The sequence below is a fragment of the Ovis aries genome, chromosome 15, assembly GCF_016772045.2.
Source record: "Ovis aries strain OAR_USU_Benz2616 breed Rambouillet chromosome 15, ARS-UI_Ramb_v3.0, whole genome shotgun sequence".
Lineage (NCBI taxonomy): Eukaryota > Metazoa > Chordata > Mammalia > Artiodactyla > Bovidae > Ovis > Ovis aries.
Window position 1 is genome coordinate 30,484,770 of NC_056068.1, and position 16,407 is coordinate 30,501,176.

The 16,407-nt window shown below is 48.3% G+C and overlaps 1 long non-coding RNA gene across 1 annotated transcript; it reads left to right on the plus strand.

Annotated features, from left to right (window-relative positions):
• The first annotated feature begins 1,028 nt into the window (after positions 1–1,028).
• Positions 1,029–9,009, plus strand: LOC121816639 (uncharacterized). The gene is made up of 3 exons (XR_006056291.2): positions 1,029–1,302; positions 1,544–1,816; positions 4,150–9,009. It is a non-coding gene; the product is annotated as an uncharacterized LOC121816639 (long non-coding RNA).
• Positions 9,010–16,407: the final 7,398 nt, after the last annotated feature.

Here is a 16,407-nt window from a genome sequence, read left to right on the forward strand (position 1 = left end):
AAATCCCTCTCTCTTCTCAGGAAAAAACCCCCAAACCTTAGAAAGTTAGGTCATTTGCTCAAAGTCTTTCAGAAAACCAGTGGCTGAACCCGTACTCAAGCAAGAAGGAAACTGACCTGAAAGCCAAACCCAGCATCTGAGGCTACAGGGATTTGCTGGTTCATTGAGTCATTTGATAAACAGCACAGACTGCCTGACATGGTACAAGCTCATCTACATCCAAGCCTGTGTGGTAGGGGCAACCACTTTCGTTTTTCTGATTGAGGCTTCCAAGGGCACAGCCACTCTCCCAAGGTCCACAGCTTGGAAGCAAGGAGCTGAGTCAAACTAGAACCCAGATGGCCAGTTACAAGCCCAGAGCTTGACCCAGGACTGATTTCTCCCCTGAAAAAAAAAAACAAACCTTAATGGCCAATGCCAGCAGCTCCTCTTGTCCCTGAGAAAGCCCATGAACAGTGATGGGTCCCCAGCAGGTCTTCCAGGGACACATGCCAACTCTGCTCCCAGCACCAGCCTGCTGTCTCCGAAGGTAGAGAATCTGCCTGCAACACCAGAGACTTGGGTTCAATCCCTCTGTCGGGAAGATCCCCTGGAGAAGGGAATGGTTGCGTATTTCAGTATTCTTGCCTGGAGAATCCCATGGACAGGGGAGCCTGGCGGGCTACAGTCCACGGGGTCACGAAGAGTCAGACACGACTGAGCGACTAAGCACACACATATCACCCTTCGCAAGGCTGAGCACCCACCTCGTGACCCCCACCCCTTCCTTGGGTCCCAAAGTCTCTCCCCATCCCCAGTTCTGCACGGCCTTGGGCAGGGAGGGCCCCACCATTAGTTCCAGACATGAAGTCTCCTCTATTTTCTTTTTTTTTTTTTTCCTTTGCTCCTGCGGTTCTCCCTGGATGAATGCCCCCCTTTCCCTGAATTTACAGCATCCTCCTGCGGTGAGGTTGATGTCACTTTAATGAGAGTTACAGCTGCCTTCAACTGTGACTGCTGCATTCCAATTTATGGCCAGGCCTCTGGGAGCCCAGCAGGACTTCTCCCTGGCAGGGAGGGGCGTGGCCTGGACTGGGGGTGGAGAGTGGAGGACTGCAGTCTCCTGCTTGTGCCTGGGGACAGCCAGCCCAGCTCTGAACTAGGGCCCCAGGCTCGAACTGGGGCAGCAGGGAACACTAAGAATGGGGGGCGAAGGGAGAGGAGTCATGTGCACTGTAGGGAAACAAGATCCCTCAGCTTTTCTGGCCCTGCCATGCCTGTGAGAAGCACAGCTCTGAACTGGAGGACCCAGGGCAGAGGAAGGTAGAGGCATTCACCGAAAGCCTGTGGTTCTCTAGTTGAATCCAGATGTGGATGGAGGGAGGGGGAGAGAGGGAGCGGCCCTAGAGCAACCCTGGAGGGAGGAGGGGAGGGGAGAAGGGGAACTGGGAAAGCAGACCGCCTGGCAGGAGTGCCAGAGATGTCCTGGGATCATTTCCGGATCTCAGTGTCCTCTGACGAGGGTCTAAGAGTGTTGCCCCAAATCGGTCTCCATTGTCTCCAGGTAACGGATGAGAGGCGACATTGCCAGTGGGCTGGAGCACCTGCTGAACACCCACTGCCATGTTTATGGAGAACACGTGGACTTGCCCTCCACCCAGCATCTCTCTGCTACGAGCCCACGGGTGGGGGTGAATGCCTGGACATTGAACACAGTTCTTCATTTAATTATCACAACAACTGATGAGATGGGAGTTATCACTGCCTTTTTTATTATTACCTTATTTTTGGCTGCGCTGGGTCTTTCGTTGCTGTGCACAGGCCTTCTCTAGTTGAGGTAAGCGGGGGCTGCTCTCTAGTTGCTGCTAGAGTGCTTAGACGGCAGCTCAGGCTTGGGGCTGTCTGATTGCACTGCTCACGCTCTACCACCCATGTTGGAGCCACTGCATTTGTCCAAGACCCACCTGTTTCTAGAAATCTGAAGTTGGCTCAAAATTGTCCTAAAGCCATGCTGCAGACAGGCTCCTGGGGGCAAGACCTTGGCCATGCGTTTATAATACTGCAGCCAGCTATGCCCACCTCCGTGCCCTCCTGAGTCTGCTCTCCAGCAGCCTTAGAGAGGGAGGCTGCGGTGCCTGAGAAGGCCCAGGGTGCAGAGTCCCCTAGAGGCCACTGACCCTGGAGAGAGGAAGGGCCTGTCTCCACCCCCCACCACACCTCCTGGTGGCCTCATCCTCCCCAGGAACAGGAAATCCGTGATCAGGTCCAAAGGCTCAGCTGGGAGTGGGAGCCAAGAGCAGCATCAGTGAGGACATCACCCCAGCCCACCCCATGTGGGACCAAGCACAGAGGCAACATCTGACCCCTGAGTGAGAGGCCGTGGCTTGGATGGGACCCAGGACTGTGAGGCACAGAAGGCCCTGGAGAACAGGCATGGGAGCCCAGACTTTGGAGTCAGGTGGCCTGGGTGTGGCCCTGGTTCTGCTACACTGGCTGCGTGACCTTGGACAGAACACTGTGTCTCATTGTGCCCTCCTGTAAAGTGGGGGGCATCATAGCTCCTGTCTCCTAGGGTGCAAGTGGGTATTAAGTGAGAAGTGAGTAAAGTGAAAGTCACTTAGTCGTGTCCAACTCTTTGTGACACCATGGACTATACAGTCCATGGAATTCTCCAGGCCAGAATGCTGGAGTGGGTAGCCTTTCCCTTCTCCAGAGGATCTTCCCAACCCAGGGATCGAACCCAAGTCTCCCGCATTGCAGGCTGTTTCTTCACCAGCTGAGTCACAAGGAAAGCCCAAGAATACTGGAGTGAGTAGCCTATCCCCAGGGATTGAACCCAGACCACGACAGTGAAAGCCCGGAATCCTAAGCAGGAGGCCGTCAGGGAGCTCCCTGTGTATTTCTAGCATGTATAGTGAGTGCTCCCGAAATGTTTGCTGGTACATTTCTAGATTCCATTTCTCATACCACTGCTGACTCCCATCTCAGTCTCCTTATGCTTATTATAGGTAGGGCGATCCTTTTGGATGAAACCATTTAATTTCCCCAGTATCCCCAAACCTCTCATCCCAGGGACCCAAGGGACTATCAAGGTACTAATTAGCAAAGTCTCAGGACAGGCCCAGGCGGTGAGGGAGCCTTATTGACGTTAATTGGTACTATCAGATCTTTGCCCAGTCACGATGGAGCAGTGCAGGCTGTGACAGTGTCTCTGCCCTTGGGGTTCACAATCTGTCCAAGGCTGCACCGCCCCCAGTGGCTGTGGTGGGTGGCTGGGTAGGCAGCTCCTCCCCTCTCTTCCCTTCACAGGGCCCAGCATGTGGAAAGGGCAGGGGTGAGGCAGGGATAGAACTACCGTCTGCCATACCGTCTCCTATGAAAGGGTGGGGACCATGGTCTCAGACCAGCCAACACTCCGAGTGCAGCCATGACATGGGCACTGAGAGATGCCAGCCTCTGCCAATGGCTCCCAGCTAACTTAATGAACCCAGGGAGCTTGTTTGAAATCCAGAGTCCCAGGTAATGCCCTCTATGGTTGAGGTCCCAGCACCTGTATTTCTAATTTTCTTTCTTTTTTTATTGGCCGCACCTTGAAGCCAGAACTTCCCAGACCAGGGATGGAACCTGTGTCCCTTGCTGTGGGAGCACAGAGTTTTAACCCTGGACCACCAGGGAAGTCCCGGGGACCTATATTTTCAACGAGCATCCAGGGGATTCTAATAAGGCTGGTCTGCAGGACCTCATTTTAGAAAAGACTGGTCTGATGTTCGTGTGTCCAATATTACTTAGTGCAAAGTCAGACGCACAGTACCCAACAATAATAAATGCTGATTGATGAAAAGAATGAATGAGTGAGCGAGTGGGCAGAATAGAGACGGAATATCTGTAGGGTCTAAATCAAAGATCCGCCTTCCTCTAGAATTCCCTTCCTTGGGGAACCTTAAGCCCTTCCTCCCTGGCTCACTCTCTTTTGTGGCTGGGACCAGATTTCTTCTGCTGAAATTGCAAGTGGCTGTATAAATGCTAAGGAAAGTTCTAGGCCATGCAGAAGAAACCCCACAGAGTCCCTTTCCCTACTTCATATCTAACCAGAGAGGTCAGGGATCCCTGAGGTTTCTATTTCCAGAAAAACTGCAAGTATACACAAAGGTTTGCCTTTCTTGCTTCCAGAGTTCCGGGCCCTGAAGCTATCCGTGATTAAGGATCCCTGATGAGGTGTCCTTTGATCTGTGAGTCATCTTAACTGCGGGAAGCTGGGCAAAGGTGAGGGGAGGACCCAGAGGAGTGTCTGGGCAGAGGGAGAGGCCGCCAGGGCTCCACAGGCACCCCCCCAACCTGGGAGAAGAGGGGCCTGGAAGCCAAGGTTCAGCCTGGATTTCTTTGCTCCCTTCTCCGTCTCTCTAGGAGAGCTGAGGGGAACAGGGGGCAGGGCTGGCGGTCTGACAGACATGGGGCAGGAAGCACTGACGTGACCCGGGAGTACCACCGGGAAGGCAGTGAGGGAAGGAGAAGAAAAGAAGTTTTTCTTTCTTTCTTTCTTTTTAAACCTTTTCCCCTTCCCTATTTTTTCTTTTCTCTTTTCTGTCACCACCATGCGCTTGGAGCTGATGCGATGAGTCTGTGTATACACTCACTATACCATTTTCTTTTTTTGGCCATACTACAAGGCATGCAGGATCCTCTTTCCTCAACCAGGGATTGAACCTGTGCCCCCTGCATTGGAGCCTGGGAAGTGCCAGGAAGCTTTCCTAAACTCCGTTTGCCGTATAACTTGCCTGCAGGAATTCACATCCGCTTTTCACACAGGGCACAGAGCCTCACTGGGCGGGGGAGGGGTGTCACCCACTCAGCTTCTCACAGCCAGTAAAAGGCAGAGCCAAGATTTCAAAACCGGGATCCTCCCTAAACTATGAGACTGAGACGGGTTCAAACTGCAAACTCTAGGGACAGTTTTTGCTCTGTCCTCCTCAGGCACCACCGACAGCCCTTTCTCAGCTTCCCTTCTGTTATTTGCAGGGAATGAGAGGGAGGTTCCAAGTGAACGGTGAGAATCAGATGCCTTTCCCTCTGCCTTCACCCTGAGGGCCCTGACTAGGTCCCCCCACCCCCACCGAGGCAAGGTCTAGCATTTGAAAGCTGGCTTGGTCTGATTTGTTCAAGGGCATCAGGGCAACCACACACTGGGTGGGGGCGGGGGCGGGGGGGGGGGGGTCCGGACTTTCAGATCCCTGATTTCCAGGAGGAAGCAAAAAGTTACAAACAAAATGGAGAGCTAGTCCCTGTGTAGATGAGACAGACGCTGGGGCATTTAGGTAGAGCTTGAAGCCCAAGGCCTTAGAGCTGGACTTGGCTTCCATGTGGAGCCCCACTCCTTTCTGGTGTGACCTTGGGCAAGTACTTTGACTTCTCTGAGCATCCATTTCCTCACCTATTAAATTAGTAATAATACCTGCCTCCCAGAAATACCCTAAGAATTAAGTAAGAAAATGAACCCAAAGTTCCCAGGCTCACAGTAAGCACTCCATGGATAGTCACAGGACTTTTCACTTCATTTTTTAATAAGTGCGGTATTTGGGGGAAGTAATTTGACATTCCAAAGAGGAGGCATTTAAAATGAGAAATAATTTGTAAACGCTAGGAGATGATTAAATCATCTCCTTTTCTCATCTGTAAAATGGAAATCATAATAGTACTTACCTCAAAGGGTTGTTCAGGATTTGATGAAAATTCATGAAAAGTCTTTGACATTCTCCAGCAGAATATTAGCATGAATCATGTATCAATGATTCCTATTACTGGTCAAACTCTCCTGATTTGCACAGGGGTGCTATACGCAGGTCAGAGAAGTTGTCCACACTGAGGAAAAGGTAGAACGCTTAAATTCAAGTCAAGGAAATTTGTGTTATACATTCGAAAGAAGTTTCTAGTTGAAAGCTGGCTAAGATCCCCTCAGGACATTATGGGATCCTCTCCCCTCACAGATATTTATAGAGAGATGGAACACTGTTTCAGAGGCTGCTGGACATGGCCCTGGCTGGAGGTGTGAATTAAAGTTTATGTCCAGGGAGTCAATCTTTGCAAAAAGCTCTGTTATTATTCATATTATACTGATGCATCTTAGAATCATATTCATGTCTCCTTGTAAATCTTTTCTACAAGATCATATAGGAGAAAATGATACAAATGAATAATGAGAGTGAGCTATCAACTATTTGGACACAGTATGTTCCATAACTACTAAGAATGACGTGAACTGCATTAATATATGGAAATACATGTATGAAATAATGTTGAGAAAAGCAGAACAGGAAACACAGAGCTTGCTCTGAGAACTTGATTGAAGACCTAAAGCTCAGAAGATAACTTGAAATAAATATTGATCAAATTTTATTTTCTCTCAAACGGCCTAAAACAACGATGTGTGTGTGTGTGTGTGTGCTCATTCACTCAGCTGACTCTTTGCAACCCCATGGACTCTAGCCTGTTAGGCTCCTCTGTCCATGGAATTTTCCAGGCTAGAATACTGTTTGTTTCAATGCTGTTAAGCATCATGAGCTGTTTGTAAATTTTGGAGACTAATCCCTTTTAGGTCACATCATTTGCAAATATTTTCTCCCAACCTGTGGGCTGTCTTTTCGCTTTGTTTATTGTTGCCTTTGCCATGCAAAAACTTTTGAGTTTAAGCAGGACCCAACAGGGGCTTCCCTGGTGGCTCAGCTGGTAAAGAATCCTCCTGCAATGCGGGAGACCTGGGTTCCATCCCTGGGTTTGGAAGATCCCCTGGAGGAGGGCATGGCAACCCACTCCAGTATTCTTGCCTGGAGAATCCCCATGGACAGAGGAGCCTGGCGGGCTACAGTACATGGGGTCCCAAAGAGTCGGACACGACTCACCACAGCACAGCACCCCAGTGGCTCAGCTAGCAAACAACCCACCTGCCAATGCAGGAGACGCAAGAGACAGAGAGACGGGGGTTTAAACCCTGGGTCAGGAAGGTGCCCTGGAGAAGGAAATGGCAACCCACTCCAGTATTCTTGCCTGGAGAATCCCCATGGACAGAGGAGCCTGGGGGGCTACAGTCCATGGGGTCGCAAAGAGTCAGATGGGACTGAGTGACCAAGCACAGCACAGCACAGCACAGGTCCCCTTAGATGGGGAAAGTGAAAATAGTGGCATGTTTTACTTTCTTGGGCTCCAAAATCCCTGTGGATGGTGACTGCTGCCATGAAATTAAAATGCACTTGCTCTTTGGAAGAAAAGCTAAGACAAACTTAGCGTATGAAACAGCAGAGACATCACTTTGCCTACAAAAGTCCATCAGTTCCATACAGTCAAAGCTATGGTTTCTCCAGTAGTCATGCACAGGTGTGAGAGCTGAGCCATAAAGAAGACTGAGCACTGAAGAACTGACGCTTTTGAACTGTGATGCTGGAGAAGACTCGTGAGAGTCCCTTGGATAGCAAAGAGATCAAACCAGTCAACTGTAAAGGAAATCAGTCGTCAATGTTCATCGGAAGGGCTGATGCTGAAGCTGAAGCTCCAATACATTGGCCACCTGATGGGAAGAGCGATTTATTAGAAAAGACCCTGATGCTGGGAAAGATTGAAGGCAGGAGAAGAAGGGGGCGACAGAGGATGAGATGGTTGGATGGCATCACTGATTCAATGGACATGAGTTTAAGCAAACTTTGGGAGATAGTGAAGGACAAGGAAGTCTGACATGCTGCAGTCCATGGGGTTGAGAAGAATCAGTCACAAATCAGGGACGAAACAGCAACAACAGCAGTTTGCAAATATTTTCTCCCAATCTGTGGATTGTCTTTTTTTTTGCATTGCTTATTGTTTTCTTTGTTGTGCAAAAACTTTTGTGTTTAAATAGGTCCCATTTGTTAATTTTTGGATTTATGTCCATTATTCTGGGAAATGTCTTGAAAAAGATATCGCTATGATTTATGTCAGAGTGTTCTTTGCCTGTGTTTCCTCTAGGAGTTTTATAGTGTCCAGTCTCACATTTAGGTCTTTTAATCCATTTCAAGTTTATTTCTGTGTATGTTGTTAAAGAATGGTCTAATTTCTTTTTTTTTTTACATGTACCTGTCCAGTTTTCCCGACACCATTTGTTGAAGAGACTGTCTTTCCAATGTTGTATAGTCTTGCCTCCTTCATCACAGATTAATGGACCACAGGTGCATGGGTTTATTTCTGAGTTTTTTATCCTGCTCCATCAGTCTATATTTCTATTTTTGTGTCCTTGAAAAAACGAAATAATGCCATTTGCAGCAGCATGGATGGACCTAGAGATGATCATACTGAGGTCAGTAAGTCAGAGAAGGAGAAATATCGGATGACATCCCTTATATGTGAGATCTAAAAAGAAATGATACAAATGAACAGACTTGGGTAACTTACAGCTGCCAAGGGGAAGGGGATAATAAGGGAGTTTGGGATGGACATATGCACACTGCTAAATTTAAAACGGATAACCAACAAAGACATACGGTCTAGCACAGGGAACTCTGCTCAATGTTATGTGGCAGCCTGGATGGGAGGGGGACTGAGGAGAGAATGGATACATGGACATGTATGGCTGAGTCTCTTCATTCTTTACCTGAAAACAACACTGTTATTTGGCTATACCCAAATACAAAATTAAAAGTTTAAAAAAACATCATGACAGCGATGGTGGTTCTAAGGTCCCCAGTCTGGGGGAGGAGGAGGTTCTTTTTCTATTAGATAAGGAAGAGATGTGACTCCCTCCCCACCACATTCTGCCCCCAACTAGGACCTGACTCTCCCTTTCTCTGATCTAATAGAAGCCAGATGCTATTTTTCTATTTGAAAAACAGATGCTAAAGGCCCTGAGCAGTACCTGTGATGGGAAAGCTGACAGCTCTGTTCAGCTACGGCCCCTGTCCACGCCCAGCATGCTCATATTCACTCAGCTCCCTGAAGAGAAAGAAGCAGGTCTTCTCATCTGAAGCCTTAATAGATACGTTCATTTTGTGAGAGCAGTAAAAAGTCTGGCTAAAATATCTGGTTTGTTTTTTTTTTTTTTTTTAGTAATAAACTTCCTCAGGGCTTTGCATAAAGAAAAGCATATTTACCCATGAAAAATGTAGTAGACACAAAGCACACTGCGTTGCTGGGGCCCCTTACTTTCCTGCAGGCTTTTTGCCTAAGGTCTCTGCTGGAACTGAGCAGGTGGCTCTGCAAGGCAGGGACAAGACCCCTCTTCTCCAAGGTCTCCAAGCCTTCTACTGGGGCTTGAGGGGACCAGATGCTCTCCAGGACACACATCTATTTCTTTCTCTGTGCTATATTCATCTTTTGTGGTTTTCTAGCTGTAGGGAGCCATGCTAACCTCTGCAAATTACCTGTGGGCTTCCGTTTTTGATGAGGTGGCCCAGCCTGTTTCCCCTGGAGACCCTGTTCTCTGTGGACCAAATGGCCAGTGAGATTCTTTTTTTTTTTTTTTTTTTTTTGCCCGTGAGATTCTTAAGGGCAGACTATGCCTAAGATGCTCACCTGCAAAGCACAGTGCCAAGTACATAGGGCTCCAGAAAACCTCATTATTGAAACCCTCTGTGTACCAGGTGCTATGCTGGGCTCAAGGTGAACACAAAGATGAGCCCCCTACCCCCAGCCATGAAAGGAAAGCCCTACGTGGTGTCACAGAGGAGGCTAAAGACGGCTTCTAATCTGAGCAAAACCACTAATAGCGGGGCTGGCTTCCCAGGTGGCTCAGTGGTAAAGAATCTGCCTGCCAATGCAGGAGACACAAGAGACTTGGGTTTGATCCATGAGTGAGGAAAATCCCCTAGAGTAGGGAATGGCAACTCACTTTAGTATTCTTGCCCAGAAAATGCCATGGACAGAGGAGCCTGGCATGCTATAGATCATGGGGTCAAAAAGAGTTAGACACAACTGAACACTCATGCCTTAGCCCTTATGTATTTATTTTTGGGGGCAGGGGGAGCCTTGCCTCACGGCATATGTGATCTAGTTCCCCGACTAGGAACTGAACCCATGTCCCCTGTAGTGGCAGCATGGACCCCTAACCACTAGACTTCACTTCCTTTCTTTCATCCTTCTGGTTCAAGCACAAATGCTGTGGAATCATTAAAACAAAAGGCAGAAGGTGAAAAGTACCTGTAGAGCTACCAAAAAGTAACCAAAGGGCCTCTTCCCCCCGATCCCCGCCCAACAGCCCAAGCCAAATGTTCTTGACCCCTCCCTCTCCCTCACCCCCAAGTCAAATCCAATTTCCAAATTCTACTTCCAACATGCAGCTGAAGTGCAACACCTCTCTCACCTGCTGCTGCCATCGTAGTCCAAGCCATCATGACCTCTCCTCTGGACCTCTTCCACAGTGCTGTTCATGTCGTTCCCTTATAAGACAGCTTTCAGTGACTGCCCCCTTGTACGTAGGAAGAGAAAACAAAACAGCACTTACATCCTACCGTTGCCTGCAAGGCCCCGCATTATTTCCAGCAGCTCTCCTCCCCTCGTCTCACCTCAGGCACTTGGCAAAATTTCTGGGAAGTCCACCAGGCTCACGCTGGTTCATAAGTTATTTCCTTTGCCTAGAATATTATCTTTTCGTATCAAGCCTGATTCATCTTTTAAAATCAACCTAGACAATACGGGTCTAGGCTAGAGTTTCCTCCAACTCTCCTCACTACCGGTGCCAACGATAATCTTTTAAATAATTGTCATGTATTTATTTTTGGCTGTGCTGGGTGTTCTTTGCTGCGTGGGCTTTTCTCTGGTTTGGGCAAGTGGGAGGCCACTCTCCAGCGGCAGAGTGCAGCTTCTCACTGCGGTGGCGCCTCTGGTTGTGGAGCGTGGGCTCTAGGCTGCGTGGGCTTCGGGGGCTGTGTCTCCTGGCCTCCAGAGCACAAGCTCAATAGTTGTGGCACGTGGGCTTAGCCGCTTTGTGGCATGTGGGATCCTCCTGGATCAGGGATCGAACCCAAGTCTCCTGCATTGGCAGATGGGTTCTTTACCACTGAGCCATCAGGGAAGCGCTAAAATTATCATGTAAGTACTTGTTTCTTGGAATTCCCTGGCTGTCCAGTGATTAGGACTCGGTGCTCTCACTGATGAAGGCCCCAGCTCAGTCCCTCGTTGGGGAACTAAGATCCTACAGGCTGCACACAGTGCAGCATATGTATACATACATATATATACAAATATATATATATATATTTGGTTCTGCGCTTCTTTTTTTTAATGCTCACGTCTCTTGCAGCTGTAGGTTCCATCCCAGGATAAGGAAACGCTGCATCTGCATCACTGCTGTGACTGCAGCATCTAGCAGAGTGTCTGACTACATGACTAACTGGTGGATGAATGGATAGATGGATGATGCATGGGTGGACGGATGGACAGATGTGTGTTGGATGCATGGATGCATGAACATCCAGTTAGGAGAGCAGGAACAACCTCCTGAAAGAACTATCTTGGAAAAAAAAAAAAAAAGAACTATCTTGGAGAAGAAGATGGTTATGTTTGGGAACTTCAAGAGTCTGAGTCTGAAATCAATGAGCTGAGATGTACCTTCTCTTGCAATTCTGATCATGAAGGCTTCCTTTTCCTTCCTAAAAGTCATCAATTCAGTCCAATTCCATCTAAACTTCCCCTCAGCCCAATTTTCTGCCTGGGAAGAATGGCTTCTCACCCAGCGGTCCCGGTCTCTCTCTCCTTTCTGCTCTCTACCCTGGCCCGCTGCTTCTCCAATTCACTTTCCCACCACGCCCTTGGATTTATGTAACTGAGTAACTGTGTGATGCAGTAAATCTAATTTGCACTTGTGCTTGGGCAGGGAAGTGACGAGAGCTTTGCGGTGGCCTTGAGGGGCAGAAGAGATCTCCCTCGCCCCATCTCCACACACCCTTCTCAGGCTCAAAGCGCCAGTGGCCAACTCCATCTGCACAGGCCCAGCATCAAGCCAGTCACAGAAAGAAATTAAAAGGAAAACCCTTCCATTATTGCAAAGTCAGGCTCCCTATCGCATTCTCCCCATCTCCAGGCAGAGATCACTGGTTCAGTCTTTCAACCTTCTGCAGGGCTCTGTCAGCACCTGTTTCCTTGGTCACAGACTGGGAGACGGCGCGGCATGTCTCTTCCTGCCAAATCGAGGCACACTAAGACCAAACAGCAAAGGGGAGGTGCTTGCCCGGGTTGGGCTGCCCACTTCCCAGTTTCAGTGGTCTTCATAGCTGAAACTGGAAGACCTAAAAAGAATAAACAGAAAAGGTATTCTGGTAATATGTTGTGTGTAAGTGTGTGCAGAGGGTGGGCCAGGGGAAGGGGGAAGCTTGTGCAGGTCAATCAGAGACTTAATAGTTGATATAAGAGGAATGAATAAACAGTTTAAAATATTGGGTCGGCTGAAAAGTTGGTCTGGTTTTCTGTAAAATCTTATGGAAAACCTAGCGGTCAGCCTAATGATAACAGCCACCATTTCTCAGGCCTCGAAAGTGAGTGTCGGTCACTCAGTCACATTGGACTCTTTCCCACCCCATGGACTGTAGCCCACCAGGCTCCTCTGTCTGTGGGATTCTCCAGGGAATAATACTGGAGTGGACAGCCATTCTCTTCTCCAGGGGATCTTCCCAACCCTGGAATCAAACCCAGGTCTCCCACGTTGCGGGTGGATTCTTTACCACCTGAGCCAGCAGGGAAGCCACCTTGGGCCTCTGCTACCTGACAAACATGATGTGAAGTGTTTTGTACGTAATGTTCCATTTAATTTTCAAAACGACGCAGCGATGGAAGCACTTAGACACCCATGTTATAAATAAAGAAACAGGCTCACTGAGTCACAGTGCTCCTAAGTGGTTAAGCTCTAGAGCTGAGATGCTGATGTCTTGCTTTGAACTACAACTTATAACTGCTTTCCTAGGGCTAGAGATCATGAAGGAAACTGGTTTATAGTGTGGCAGAGGACTCACGATTAGACATAAAGAACATTCTGACAATGAGAGCTGTTGGTTATAGTCAGAGTAATTGGGCTCATTAGAGCTCTTCCTCCAAGGGCCTTTACATTTAGATGAATGGAGGCTTCTATGCCTGGCTGGTTTAAGGGAAGCAGTCTCTGTTCCCAGCATGGGACTGGCTTGTTTGAACTGACAGCCTCACTGGGGTACAAGATTACCACACACAGAACCGTTAGATGAGAGGAGAAGATAGCACAGGATGTGTGCCCAAATGCGGCTGGAAGAAAGCAAGGGCTACAGGCAGGCAGATGCTATTGTGGTTAAAAGCAAGGACTTTGTGGTCAGGCGGCCTCATGTTTGAGTCCTTTATGGTTCCCCTACGTGTGTGACCCTGGGCATGTTACTTAACCTCTGGATGACTCGGTTTCCTAGTCAGTAAAAAGAGGCTAAGAATAGAACACACTTTGGAGTGTTGCCATGAAAATTAAATAAGATGATACATGTAAAGTGCTTGGCACAGAACTTGGACACAATAAGAACACAATGAATGGTAGCTGCTATAATAATTGTTATTGTTGGAGTTCAGAGTAGGGAGAGAATAGAGTCAGTAGCCTGGGAAACTCTTCCTAGCAAACTTGAGCTTTTTGTCCTAGTCTTGAAGAGTTGGTCAGGCAAAATCAAAAGAAAGGCGAGGGACAGAAGTAGGGCTTGCAAAATGGAGTGAGACTTCAAATTCTCTATCTTAAAAGAAAAATCTAGTGTGATCTGTGGTTGAACTCAAGGAGGACACTGATTATGCAGAAGAGGTGGCAGAAGGAGATGAAGTATCTATCCTTGCTTCCAAACCCATAATTCGAATAGTGACAATAGATTCTTTCGAAATGTGGTGTTGGAAAAGACTCTTGAGAGTCCCTTGGACAGCAAGGAGATCAAACCAGTCAATCCTAAAGGAAATCAACCCTAAATATTCATTGGAAGGACTAATGCTGAAGCTGAAGTTCCAATAATTTGGCCACCTGACTCAAAGAGCCAATTCATTGGAAAAGACCCTGATGCTGGGAAAGATTGAGGGCAAAAGGAGAAGGGGGTGGCAGAAGATGAGATGGTTAGGTAGCACCACCAACTCAATGGACATGAGTTTGAGCAAACTCCAGGAGATAAAGAAGGACAGAGGAGCCTGGCGTGCTGCAGTTCATGGGGTCGCAAAGAGTTGGACACAACTTAGTGACTGAACAAAAACAGCAAAAGACAGTCTTAAAAACCTAGAAAAGAAACCAGACACACAGGGCTTCTTTCCCTACTTCTTCCGGGATCTCACTGGGGTGAAGAGGAAGGGGCCTGGGAATATGGCTGGGGGCAGGGTCTGATGATGGATGGGGGACAGGACCTGAAGCAGGAAGTTAGGAAATGTGGGTGAGGCCCTAAAGACTCATGTGAGAAGACCTAATTCTAAGGCTGGATTGAGATGAGTGTCCTGTCAGGCAGGAGGCCAGTTTTGAGACCCTGGGCATCCCTCCAGCCCTGCCAGCTCTGGGTGGGAGGCCCTCGGGGGGCATTCTGTGCTAATCCACTGTTCTCTTGACAGCCCACCTCATCTCCTTGGGAAGATAAACTCCTTAGGGATCAGGATGTTTCCTCAGGAAAGATGCTATTTGTCTTAGATCCGCTAAGCTTAACTCTCTGTCAGGTTATCAGCTATCAACCCCTGAGATCAAGCATCACTGGGCATTTGTTAAAAATGCAGATTTTCAGTTCTGTTTCTTAAGAAATCAGGTTGACTAGATTTAGGGATCTAGGTATCTGTGTTTTTAATAGGCACCTAGGTGATTCTTTTCGTAAAACAAATTTGGAAAACATCAAATTAGATAATCTTCTGAATCCTTTTCAGTCTTAAATTTATGCAGCAGAGTGTAGTAAGAAGTCCAGTTCAGATGCTCAGTCGTGTCCGACTCTTTGCAACCCCGTGAACTATAGCGCGCCAGGTTTCCCTGTCCATCACCAACTCCCAGAGCTTGCTCAAACTCATCTCCATCAAGTCGGTGATGCCGTCCAACCAACTCAACCTCTGTCATCCCCTTCTCCTCCTGCCTTCAATCTTTTCCAGCATCAGGGTCTTTTTCAATGAGTCAGCTCTTCGCATCAGGTAGCCAAAGTAAACTGTAGTTTCGGCTTCAGCATCAGTCCTTCCGAAGAATATTCAGGACTGATTTCCTTTAGGATGGACTGGTTGGATCTCCTTGCAGTCCAAGGGACTCTCAAGAGTCTTTTCTGGCATCACAGTTCAAAAGCATCCATTATTTGGCGCTCAGCTTTCTTTATGGTCCAACTCTCACATTCATACTGGAATGTACTGGAAAAAACATAACTTTGACTAGATGGACCTTTGTCAGCAAAGTAATGCCTCTACTTTCTAATATGCTATCTAGGTTGGGTATAGCTTTTCTTTCAAGGAGCAAGCGTCTTTTAATTTCATGACCAGTAGTAAGAAGAGCTCTGGGCTAATAGTAAGGAAGTGGTTCTGGGCACCCCCTGCAGTTCAAGGCATCTAACTCTGCTGGCACCCTTATGGTCCCTGGGTGCTTGGGTACCTGTTGTCATTGTTACTAACCTGTGCTGGGGAAAACCTAGATGAGAAGAAGGCTGAAGAGAAGGGTATTCAACATCTGTGGTAGAGATCTGGGAAAGATTAGGGGACTACAGAATAAAGAGAAGTGAAGCGAACATCAAGGAACAATAGGTTCTGAACATCCTCCTGGCGTTTTCTCTTCTGGAACTGGCAGGACTTTGTAGGTCTCAGCAACACCCGCTCTACCCCGGGGACACTTAGGCCCAAAGAACTTTTCAAATGTTTCCAAAGCACACAGCTAATCAGAGGAAGCAGGAATCCACATCCCTCCTGCCTTCACCCAGTTCACTGTTGGAGTGCATGGCAAGGCACCCCATTTCTGTGGGCTTGTGGGAAAGCCTCTGATGGTCAAGCGCATCCTGAGTCCCTGGACATCCTCCAGAATGGTCTGCAATCTACTGTTTTCCTGAATTTGCTCAGCCTATCGGTGGGAGAGAGAACAGGGGTCTGGGGAGGTGGGCAGGACTGGGGAGAAGTCGTGAATGGGGAAAGTAAGGGCGCCCAGACCGAAAAGAACCTGCGCAGGGGCTCAGAGAATGCGGATACTTCAAGGGCCATGTCCAGAGAGGCGGCCTGACTGATCAAGATTTCACACCTGACGGATGTCAATGCCAGCAGAACCTCAGCCCCTCTCTCTCCTGATCTATGGCAGTCAAAAGGCTGAACGCGAGGTGAGGTCCGATTTTGCAGAAGCAGTGTAGAAATTCGCCCCCTCGGAGAAACTGAAAAGACCAAACAAAACCCCTAAAACACCAAGCCCGATTCTTTCATCCACGTGGCACAAGAACGGGCCAAAAAGAAGGACGGGGCCGGGGGAGGGGAGGCGGGGGAAGAGTCACCCGTCCCGCCCCTGCTGGGAGG